We start from the raw sequence: 12,616 nt of genomic DNA on the forward strand, positions 1-12,616 counted from the left end.
TCTCTAAAAAATTAAAATGTCAGTACTCACCGCGAGGCTGTCGCTGAGTATTTTCCTCCCACTCTTTCTGCCGAGCTAACACCGACTAACTCTTTAAGAACGGGAGCAACAAGTAGTGTACAGTGGAGAACAATGCATGTCTGCCAGAGCGCAGCAAAGCGTAAGCAGAGTGGAGACACACAGAGGTCCAGTCATCGGGCTGCTGCTCACATGGGACGTGGAGAGGAGGGGAAAAGAGGAAGGGTTAGCTATAGAATAGTCAAGAGTATAACTCGAGTTTGGCAGGGGGAGGGATCTCATCCTTCACTCCGCATGTCTTGCCCTTTTCCTCTCCTCTATCCAAAAATGTTTCAACATGTCTCAAATTTCTTCTCCTTCTCAAAAGTGGAGTTTTTTTCTGGCCTTCCTCTTTCTCCGTACACTCCCCTTTTCTTTCGCCATCTCTTGTCTCTTTGTTCTTACTGTCTTTTCATTGCACACACACAGACACACACTCACACACGCGCGAGGGTCTCTTTGTTTTCTGTTATTCGGTTATGAACAGCCCTCCTGTAAAACTGTTTTGCTGTAAAAGTCAACAATGTCAAGCTCCACCTAGACACACAAGCAGCGCAAACATGCTAAAATAAAACACAGACACATGGGGGATCTTTACTAATGTAATATACATGTACATGTACAAAGTGAACCAGCTAACCGGTTGTCTGTTATGGTCATATATGCAATCACAGAAACAGAACAGAAAATTACAGGGCGACTTTAGATCCCTCTCTTTCTCTCTCTCTGATGTCACTCGTTTTTTTCCTGCCTTTTCACTGAAAGGCCCCAATTCACAAGTGGCCCAGATACCGCACTGTACTGGGGAAAGGAAGAAAAGTAAAAAGGGAGTCAGAGAAAAGAGTAACTTGATACAGTTAAAGCAACAATTATTTGAATGAGTCACTCAGCATTGAGGTTTGGGGTGTTTTTTCTTCTTTTTCTATGCTAATTTGTGAGAGGGAAAACGAGACCAAAGAGACAGATGGGGAGGAAGGGAAAAAAAACAATCTTCCCATTTTGGAAAACTTTACCTCCTGAGGACTCCTTGAGGTCATGGGAGAGGAGGAAGGAGAAACTGAGGGGATGACAGATAGTAACAGTGAGGAATGGAATGGCGGGGCAGACATAGGCTTGGATAGGTACCAGAGAAATGTCCTACATCCACTCGCCAGGAGATGGCTCACCAAAGTCAGTGTTGCTGACACAACCAAATAGCATAGGGTACGCCACTCTTTCAGACGCGAGGGTGATGGTGAGCAGACAATGACATGCTGGCAAATCAGAAACAGTGCACATTATTTAAGCAACTGAAGCTCAAAACACTGTGAAGCCATATCTAGAGGTGATGTGTAGCTGCTAAAAACTTGTAACTACAAAGGAGGAAGTCTATTTGGTCAGCTTGCATTTTCATCTGCGTTTCCAAAGCTGGTAAAGATGGGCTGGAGAGCCTGAGGCGAGATGTATAGCTCAACTGTAAAGACAAGCTGTGCAGCAACTCATTGCAACTCCTGCTACATGTAGATGTTTGAAGTGTAGCAGTGCAGCTTTGTCTCAACGCAATAAATGCATCAGGATCTCCTGTGTAAACCATTTCAGCTGACCTGCATCCTGTTTAGACCTGCCATCACAACGTTTAGAGAAGCAAACAAAGTGCAAGGGGTCATGTAAATGCGCAGCGAAGGACTTGCAAAAAAAAAAAGGAAGAAGAAGAAAAGAAGAAAAATAAATAAATCACACAAGTGAATCTCAGGGATGTGCAGAGACCAGGGAACATAAACAGGCTGTCTTTAGGAGTGTATACACATACAGATGAAGGCAGACTGAGAAAATGTGGTCAACATTCTTTGTTCAAGTGGTTAGACAGCACATTTCCTGCAGATGAAGTTAAATATTTTTCATGTTTTTTAGCCGCTAGACGAGGCAGTTCCCGATGTTGCGTATTACACCTTCAGTTCAGATCAGTCAGTTATAACAAAAGCAGCACAAAGCTCCAGCCTTTAATACAGCCCATAAAACCTTCTAATGCATGAACAAGAGGCAATGATTTGTATTCTTTTAATTTCAGCTAGCAAGCTAGATACAAACCCAATGAGCATGGCCACTGCAATTGAAAAATTAAAAACAAAACAAAACCCCAAAACAGTTCAAAGGGGCATGCTGTAAAATAGCCACGCATACTCGAAAGAAGCTGCACAAGCAGGTACAGGTACATCAAAGGCATTCCACTGTTGCTTAACTGGCTTTGACTGCATGAAGTTGCAGGTCACTGTAGTTATGACAAACAGATATACTTTGATGACCTAAAGAGCAGTCCTTTCTAGTGTCTAGTGTTTATGAAGTATAGCTTTTGATCAGGATTTATTAAGGCTGACTGTTTAATTTATGTAGCCCAAAGCAAATAAAGCTGCTCTCTTGTCACAAGGGGTCACCACATCCAATAGCACTGCATTTCTGATTTGGTAGATTTTTTTTAACAAGAATAGATTTGTCTCTCCTCCCAGGGAACTTTTGTTTGTCAGGTGAATGTGTAATCCACTACATTATGGCCTAATATATACATTTTTTCGAAATCTTGGAAAAAACCCAATATATTTTCATATTACAATTACTTGATCTGTTTATTGTTTGATTGTAAAGGTTTCATTTGCTGCTTCTTGCTGGACTCTACTCTGTCTTATACAGGGCAACACAGGAAAAAAAAACCCTCACAATCAATTAGTAGAATGTAAATGGGCCATTCAATTACTTTAAGCACTATCCTTGTTCCTCCTGAGGCAAACAATCAAACAGCAGACACAAATTAACTCTGAACAAGAGAATTTGTCTAAAATCCGATCCCCCGCTAGCAATAGATAGGCAGCATCAGAGCATGGGTGTATCCTGTGCCCAAAACAATTTGTGACATGCCCAATTTTAATTGTTCTACCTTGGTTTGTTCATGTTGATTAAAAGGTTAGAAATAGGTTAGCTGTGGTGCAAAACATCTAAAATCTACAGGGGAAAAAAAGTGTTTCACATGCATGTTTTTGCAAGTCCCAGTTTGAAAATTAACAAAATATTTGCACTTCCAGCAGAGACTGTTTCTGAATACTGATTATGGTAACCAGAGATAACTAGACAGTGTACATTAACACATCGATGCCCACAGAGACAAGGCTCTCTTCACCAGCCAAGACTGGGTAATGAGTCTGAATACACACACGCGTGCGGGGACAAACACACAAAGAAATAAAGAGAGAGACGGCTTGAGACAGAGGGAGCTTCCAGAGCTTTTCACAGACAAAATAGGAGAGAATTTCACAAAATCTCAGGCCAAATGCCTGTGCGCATGCACACCTGCAGGGTTTTTTTTTTTTTTTAAACGTATCAAAGGTTTTTTTGACAGCTCAACCATGCCTGACAAAATTCAAAAGCATTCATGAATTTTAAACAAGTGGTGGTTAAGGAATTTAGGAGCAACATCACGTTTAAAGCAATTTATATGCAAATGTGTGACGAGTGGCAGTGCACAGGACTGCAGAGGAATTAGCACTTGCTCATTGACTTAACTTGACCTGCTACACTAATATGGACTCCCATTAATGAAGTACCAGCATCAACCACCACAAAGACACATGAGAGATGTATATGAACAGTGTTTAGACAACACTCCACACCACTGTTTTCCATGCATTTCTTTTTCTTGATCTCCTTGACCCCACAGGAAGGGCAGTGGTTTTGTTGCCACTAGATGGCAGTAAAGTTCTTGTCTTATCCCCCCCCACACACAACCACACACACACACAACCACACAGATACTAGTAGGCATGCCAGAATGGGGAGTGAACGTGATGAAAGACCACAGCAGAAAGCAGACAACCAGACTCAACCGCAGAGCACGTAGGATTGAGGGTAGGAGACAAAAAGTCCAAGGCTTTTCTCTCACACAGCACCACTGACATGTAAAAGTTTACAGCTCCAAAGACAGAGCTGGCATGACTGCAAAAACATGGCTCTTTCTGTCCATCAGTCCAGGTAGATTAGACTATTTTTTCAGGGGTTTTTTTTTTTGAGTGACACCAGCATGCCTGGCTGTAAAATTAAACGAACAACCATTCTGTATCGCATATTACTATCAGTGCTGCAGGCTATGTGGGGGTTGTTGTGTTTTGATGAAGAGAGACAGACAAGCTGGAAGAAGCAGAACTCCATTAGTTTTAGCCTCGAGGATTTTGAAGTCACAGTCCCTGGACCCACCACGTCAAGCTGCATGATTTTATTTATTTATTTTTTTAATAGGGTTACCTTCTGTAGTCTTCTTACTGACCTGCAGTGAGACATGCTTGTGGATCTTTTTTTTTTTTTGTTTGTGTGGAGTTTGAAGATTTCTTGAATGAGGGGTGGATTGTTTATTTTACACCCACTCAGGTGCTGTGAATTCTCTGCACTAGAGAAAGTCAGAAGGCGGCCAATGTCATTACGATTGAAGTTTTCGCAGTTATCAGCGGTGGACCAACCAAGATTGAGTCAAATTGCAGCTACGATGACTAATTATTATGGACATTTTCTCATACTTGCACTGCAACCCTCATTTTTTTTCCCAGACTGTCTTACTTACTCATACAGCTTTTTATTGATCTGTTGGTTAACTGATCGGTCTACCACTACAGACACCTTTGAACTGACTGCCAGGAAATTTCAGACAGATACGCATCGTTGTGAATTCACACCATGTTGGTGTTTCCTTGGCATTCACTCGTCCCAGATTTACTATAAAAGTCTGAGCAACTCTTAAATGGATTTTCTTTTCTTATTTTTTTTTTAAGATGATTTTTTTGGCCTTCTAGCCTTTATTGGGTAGACACATTGTAGATAGATGGGAAAGTGATGACAGAAAGGGGAAGACAAAGGGCCACAGGTCAGACTCAAACCCGGGCCTACTGCTCTCTAGGCAATATTTAATAGATTTTAAAGAATTTCGTGTCTTGGTGATAAGGACTTTTTCATGTAACCCCCCCCTCCAGTCAAAATGTAACCACATTTAAATACCTGTCTTCAAATAAAATTTGTGTTTTAGCATGTTAACACACCAAATAAAGACCATGAACATCACTATAATCTCTCAATTGTGCATACTTCATAGTGTAAACCTTTATTGTTTATCCTCTCCCTCCCCTTTCCTTCGGTCTCACTCACCTTACGGCTCAAATCACGGGTTTAGGACCATACCGTTCAGTCCAGAGTAGCAGAGATCTAGGAAGAGAGCTGATGATTGCCTGTGATTACAGTCTGGCCATCTCCTCTGGGCTCATCTGGCCAGGCCTAGCTAGGGTAACACTCTCCACACTCGAGTCATTAACTGGAGAGAGCCGGAGCGAGAAAAAGCTCAACAGGGAGGCGCTGACACGTTTCCTTCACCTTGACATTGCCTTGAGGTTATAGCACTCATTTCGTAGAAAAGTACAGTTCTGGGAGGTGAGATTCATAAGAATGAAAAGGGTTTCCGATACATAAAAGCTCTCTCTGTGTGAGTGTTTTATTCCCTCTGATCTTGCTGTTCAGCGTGCTCTGAACTGTTGAAATGTGTGTTGACAAAATGTGTTTGAAAGTAAATGTGTGAGAGAAAACAGCGAGAAAGAACAGTATAGATGGTAAAGCCCACCAGGGAGAATTTGCAATTTGGGATACTGTAATGGGAAAAATTGGACTCAACAGAGAATCTATGTGGACGTGCAATTGTTGATAGCTGCACGTGAATGAGCATATTCAGTCTAATGTGAATATGGGCAGCAGACACACACAAATACACACAAACTAGCCTTAACTTGATCTTATCTGTTGTCTTTGTGATCAGTCAGTTTTACAAACCATATGTCTTCTCACATTACCCACTACAGAGCACTAGCTACCTGCCAGTTGATCATTAAAATGAAACATTACATTTTTGCAAAAAGCTAAGCACATTAACTCAGCTGAGGTTTCTCTACAAACTGGAAACGTAAAGAGGGTTTTCCTTCCTGGGGAAATATGCATACGTGTTCTAAAACACGGGCAGTAAATCCATGTAGAGTAAGGGTTGTGAGTCTACTGCTAACTGACAGTTTTTTTCCACTACATGTCAGTCAAAATACTGTGGAATGATTGACAGCCGCCTGTGGCTCTTGTAATGTGTCTGCTGAATTAACCTCGCGCTGCCCTCAGAGGTGCAGGTGATCCTTCCCCTCTCCCCGTCTCTTTCTGGTCTTGACGTGAGCTTCACCTCAGCTCTCTGGGGATTAAAGGCCATCCGGCCGTGTGTAATTAAAAGCGCATAAAGACAGATCAAGCTCTCCGCTGCTCTTTCTATTCAAGGCCTTGCCTCCAGGCTGAATCTGCTCATGTCCTGCTCGGTCAGGCTCCAGGGAACTCATTTATTAACGTGTTTAAAACTTTTATTTTGAGGAAAATGATGAATAAAATCTCATCCACAGGCTTCAGCCATGGAGAGAATTTAGTTTAGAGGTTGATAAATGGTGGGGAAAAATAAATTGAATGGAGGCAAAGCGCTACAATTCTATCCTTTACAGAAAAGTAATGACTGTCAAGCTATTTGATGACCGATTAGTAAAAATTTACACTTTGGGTATGAAGGACACTTGCATTTGAAAAAGTATGATATTATATTAACATACAGGGTGTATGAAAAAGAATAATCCTATTTTTAAGGGCTTTAATTCCCCAGCCACTCACCAGTCCCATGTACTGTTAAATATGGGATCCGCAAGTTTCACGTGGTTGCCGGTAGGCAGCACAACAGCAGCAGTGGCTGCAGTGGCTCCAAACAGGCTCAGAATTATATGGGGCATGTTTGAAAATCATATAAGCATAATCCACGTGTCATGAAGGGGACACGTTGTAAGTTTTGCTATGTTAAACTTTATATTCAGCTAAGCATTTCAAAATTTACCGTAAGCTTCTATATCTATGCCTTTTGAAAAGGGATCATTCTTTATTTTACGCACTGTGTATCACACAGGCACGTGGGTGTGGTGGTTAGCACTACTGCTTCACAACAAATAGGTGCTGGGTTTGAATCTGCTGGCTGGAGCTTGCATGTTCTCTCTGGTTACTTCCACTTCCTCCCACAGTACAAAGATAAGCATGTTAAGTTCTCCTAAGATCTCCTCGTGATACTTGGCAACCCGTCAGTGGCGTACCCCGCCTCTTGCCCTTTGACAGCTGGGATGGGCTCCAGCCCAACCTCAACCCTGTTTGTTGAGCTTACAGTCACTGGTGTTACATAATAAAGTTGGATTCTCCATCCAGGCCACAGAGCAGTGAGCAACAGCATGTTGAACTCGGGTCAGTGGTCTTTCCCTCTTTTTCTTTTTCACCATCACATTTAACTCTTGCGTTTGTGTAGGCTTCACAAAATTCAGCCTGTCAGCACACACTTGTCTCACCATTTTTGTGGTGATTCAAACAACAAAGATGCACGAGACATACAAGTGTTTTCGTGTTTGTTTGTTTTTTACAACTCTGTCAACAATGCCGTTGGAAAGCATCTTAATTATCTTACTTGACATGGTGACAACTTACATTCCCTAATTTGGGTGGGTGTGTAAAACAATATTGCTTTTTGAGTTATTCTTTGGGGTTTCCAACAATTTTTTTTCCCCAAACAAAGCATTCTGATTAATGTAAGAAGCTTTCACTTATTTAATACAGTAGCCAAATCTATCAAAGATGGGATGCATAGATGCATCTTGGCACGCTGCACGAGTCCCTTTGCCAGTCGCCGAATCAGCTTTAATCGCTGCTCGCCTCAGTTTCAAACGAGTAATTCAGTTTCTCTTCATGAGAACAGCGGGGGCATGCTGTTTTATCGGCTGAAGATGATTCATACCAGAACAATAAGATGAGAGTTCAAAAATTCAATTCTCACCTCCTCTGACTAGCGGCCCTTCTTGTCACAAATCTGATTATTTACACCCACGGTGAGCAAGGCTCAGCGACGTCAAAGTGATCACCCCTTCTCAGCAGCTACTGGAGGAAACGAGGGAAAAGCCGACAGCCAAAATTCTCCGGAGTTAATGCACAGAAGAAAGAGGCAAGAGGTAAAGCGCAGTTCATCTTAGAATGAGTGCTGACTTGGGTTTCAAAATTCCTGTGTTGGCAGTGGTATCCACGAACCATCTATACTCCTGAGGCTTTTCCACCGGGGGGAGGTTCGCAGAGAGAAGAAACAGTGTATTAAATAACCAGAGGTAGACCACAGTTAATGATGTGTTGTATATTTTGCAGACACTGTGATTGTACTTTGGTAAAGTCTTGTATCTGGAAGGTATGGTGGTTTAAACTGTAGTGGAACATGGAGATGATGGTTCATGGGGTCTATTCTGGGGAGACTGACATTTTGTTTTCTTTCAATGGGCTGTAACACGACTGATGGATAACACTACTAGGAAATGATTCCAAAGGTTCCTGGAAAAGTAGAGGTTTCTCCGTTTTGTATGGTTTGGGGTTATAAGATAAATGATAGTTATCCTGCAGCAATTTATACGACTGTGGGTATAGTCTGTCCTTTTTTTTTTTTTTCATCCTTGAATTCAGTAATTCAGTCGGGATAGCCTGTTCGTAAACAACGTTTTCTCAAAAGGAGCCTTCAGGAGATAAATAAGATTTTACAAATGGCTGTTTATTTCATGAGCTGCTAACGGTTTCGCATTTTTCAAAACCAAATCGAAGGACATCAACCCGATGATGTGCAATCGATGCATATTTATGAGAGTAATGCGATAGCCATTTAAAATAATCAATATTTCCTACCTTGCTGATAACCAAGGCTGCTTATTTATGGAAGCCCAGCCATGCCCTTCAGGCTCTATTGGAAGGTTTGTGTCCCTATAAATCACAGCACATGCACAGACCTGTGTATATGAACCTCTACACACCTATACACACAAAGACGGTCTGTGATGGCCCTACTGGGTCAGAGACCCCATTACTGCGACAGGTTCCAATCTTGTCCAATTCTAGCCAGCGTGGGCCCACAGATAGAGCCTTGGCAAGGGGTTACACTCACAAAACACTGGCATTAACATTTGCAGGTCTCCAGAGGAAAGATGGGGGGAAGAAATGGGGAGAAGTTTGAGATTTATGAGTGTGAATAGAGCGTGCTTAAATTGTGTGAAATTACAGTCATAGAGTGTGCTGGTGAGAATTGTTGAGTATCACCATTATTTACCCACACCTACAACCCCCACAAAGAATGAGATAGGGGTGCAGGCTTCTGCACTCGTTCTAAGGTGAGCTTATGGCTTTCATGACAAAATTAGGTCTCCGGAGGGAATGGACAGCATTAGTTATTGCACAAGACAGGCTGTATGTCCAAATTGTGCGATTTTAAAGGTTTGTGCGCTGTATCTGATGGACAGTTGATCAATTCTCCAGCTTTATTATTTTGGCTAACGTTACAGTAATCCCTTTCTAACCTTTACGGTATGAGGACTTAACGTTAACACACACACACACACACACACACACACCCACCTCGGGTCATGGAAAGCCGCAGATCCTTCCTGTCAGAAACCCTTTGGCTGCGTTTAATTACAGATAGAGGGATAATAGAACAGCGGAGGGCCAACCTGCCAGTAGAGGGGAAATAAGGGCAACCAGAGGTGGCCACACCAGCCAGCACAATGTTGGGATTAAGAATCACCCCTTTCTGGGAATGCCCAACGTGGGCATAGACCCCCTACCCTTCCATTAAAGCCTGTCAAAAAAAGATTGATTACCGTGTCTTTATACAAGAAAGAACCAAGCTCGAGGCCCACAAGCTGTGCACAACGCCTGAGCTGGTGATAGCTTACTGACAGGGTGAACGTGGGATTCTGTCAGGGACTAGACCCTCGGATGACATTATTCAAAGAGAATGAATGAAATAACAGGTAAGGGGTAGAGATGATTATTAGGCAATGTTAATACCATGCCGTATAATGTCAGTGTGGTCTTTTCCCTTGGTTTCTCAAGGTTAATTGATGAGAATAGATTTTAGTGCTGGGGGTTTGTAGTGTTTGTTGGCAGGATGTTTTGTAACTAGCCCTGAAGCAAATCAGTGTCCCAGAAATTCCATTTAATAAAGATTAGCTTGCTTTCTTACAGATCTCATTCTCCTCCTTAATTAAAAGATGGAGATAAAAAATTGGTGGGCTCCAAGTATCAGAAAATATCCTCAGGACTTCTTACACAAAACACAGCTCAGCGCCCACATGAAAGGCTGGGACTAATGCATATTTAATGCCAATGGGAAACAGCTTAGATCAGTTCCTTTACTGAGAGCACTGGGAAAACTGAAAATACTCCTACTGTAACCCTCTCTTCCTTAGGCTGTGTGAATGAGCGCAGCACAACGAGTACACACACACACACACACACACACACACACACACACACACACACACACACACAAAAAAAATTGTGCTAGCTTCAGTAGGTTTATTCTACTTCATTAAAGAATGAAATGGGATATTGAGTGCAACAATAACAGTGACTTTAATATTTATAAAATAAAGCCAAAGGATATATCTCCCAATTTTACTTATTAACATGAAATTTACCTAAGACTGCTGTTATGGATTGACAGTACGTCTCTGCAAAATGTGTACAATCTTATCAGGTCTAATGATTCTGTTTACGATCAGCAAAAGTTACCTGGGTGCCCAGAATAAAATTACAAATAACAAAACATTGGGCTTTTTTGCAGGGTATATTACTTTCCCAATCAGATACTTAGTCTGAAAATACTTTAAAGGCCCATGAAAAAAAAATGTTACCACCTAAACTAGAATAATCCTTTTACCATAGGATTGTTTCAAGTTCTTCTCAACCGCACTGTACTTTGTACTGAAACTGCACCAGAGGCCCACGGCATTCTGGTCACACAGGAAGCCAGGAAGGAAAGAGCCATATTGAGTGAATCCAGGTGTTTCTTGATATCAAATATTCACTTAATAATCCAGCCATCAGATTATAGATTGTTATTTTATTTTATTTTTTTTAAACTGGACAAACTAATAGGGCTGTAGTCACATTAAAAAAAAAAAAAGGTTTGTTTTTTTCCCCCTAACAAACAGGCTACAAGAGGCAAATCAGGGTGAGTTACCCAAACTATTAGGAGATTCCTATGTCAAACCTATTTATTGTATACTGATACTGAACTTAGTTGATGGCCAAAAAGTTGATTATAAACTTAAGAAGTTTGCATTTTGTCATGGGAATAAATTATTCATACTGAATAATAATAATAATAATAATAATAATAATAATTATGAAAAAGGTCATGACCTAAAGATTTTTTTTAGTAGCCTAATCCTCTTCCTTAATGCTAAAATGCTCCAGCAGCTTTCATGTTTAAACTTTGGGGATTTTTGTCAACATATCAGAACTGGCATATTTTATTATGTTTGGTCTACTGATCATTTTATTTACTTATCATTTAAGTATTAAAATGATGGAGGACTGTGTGGGCTCAGAATCTGTTGTTGTTGTTCAGGTAAAAAAAAAAGTTGCAGAGTTTTAAGTGATAGTTCATTATGTTGATTATTTAGGCTTATGAGGCTAAAGGTGCACTCTAGTTAATCTAGAGATATTGCACCCTTCCATGATAAATCCACTGGCTGAAGAGAGAATACGATTTTAGCCGATCAAGATGTTCTTTGGTTGACTACAACCATACTAAGGCGCTGCATTTGTAAACCCACTGAAAGAGAAACACCTTCCTTCTTTTGCTGCCTGCTTTTCTCTGCCCAAAGCTGCTATGTTTTTTGGTTTTTCTATTTTTTGCTCAGTCTTTTCTCCGTCCCTTAAACTCTCGCACCGATGCCTTACAGACACGTTGCCATGGCAATTTTCACTGAAATATGAAGGCTGGGAATGTGAGAGTAAGATGAAAGGAGCTTAAATACATAATGCGTCTCTCTCTTTTGATTTGGCTTCAAACTAATGCATTCAGAGGGTGACAGCCGATCACGCTGATTTTGTATCACTAAGTCATGACAGGTTGAAAAGATAACATGGGGAAAACATCGATGCATAAGTCAGTCTCATATGAGCTTGGTTATACACGCTTCCACAAAGGAAGCATTCACCAAAATTCCTTGATTGAGTAAGATGAATCCTAGAGTTACAATTGTGGTGCATTAATAAGTAAACCAACTTTTCATTCAACTTACACATTCAAATTCTGCACTATTAATAAAAAAAACATGTGCTGACAGGCTCACTGTGTAGACTCCACAGCCACATACATTATTTAAACCACACACAGGATACATTTCATTTATTAAATCAAAAAGAAAATCATGCTCTTCCTTCTTTGAACTTAGTTTAGTCTTTATGAGGTGGCAATCCTTATGAGTAAGCCACAGCTGTATGGTGTGCAAAGGAAGCAGATGGAAGCTTCTATACATATACAAGGTCATGGTGCACCAGCAGCAGAGCTCATCCAGCAGGTGGCTCTACTCTCTCCTGGGGCAGCTAGCAATAAAATACAGAAGAACATCTGGTGTTCCTGTGTGTGTGAGGAAATGACACAAAACACACCGATACGCACAGCTGT

At 41.1% G+C, this 12,616-nt stretch overlaps 1 protein-coding gene across 4 annotated transcripts in view; it reads right to left on the reverse strand.

Annotated features, from left to right (window-relative positions):
- sash1a (SAM and SH3 domain containing 1a) overlaps positions 1–12,616 on the reverse strand; it is a 174,736-nt gene that overhangs the window by 71,925 nt on the left and 90,195 nt on the right. The window contains exon 1 of one of the 4 annotated variants that reach the window (XM_082506749.1): positions 31–273. The exons of the other annotated variants lie outside the window; for them this stretch is intronic. The gene's annotated coding sequence lies outside the window, so the exon portion shown is untranslated. Of the gene's footprint in view, positions 1–30; positions 274–12,616 lie in introns of those variants that run through there. 4 annotated transcript variants of the gene reach the window in all.

Source organism: Aulonocara stuartgranti (assembly GCF_965226115.1).
Source record: "Aulonocara stuartgranti genome assembly, chromosome: 15".
NCBI lineage: Eukaryota > Metazoa > Chordata > Actinopteri > Cichliformes > Cichlidae > Aulonocara > Aulonocara stuartgranti.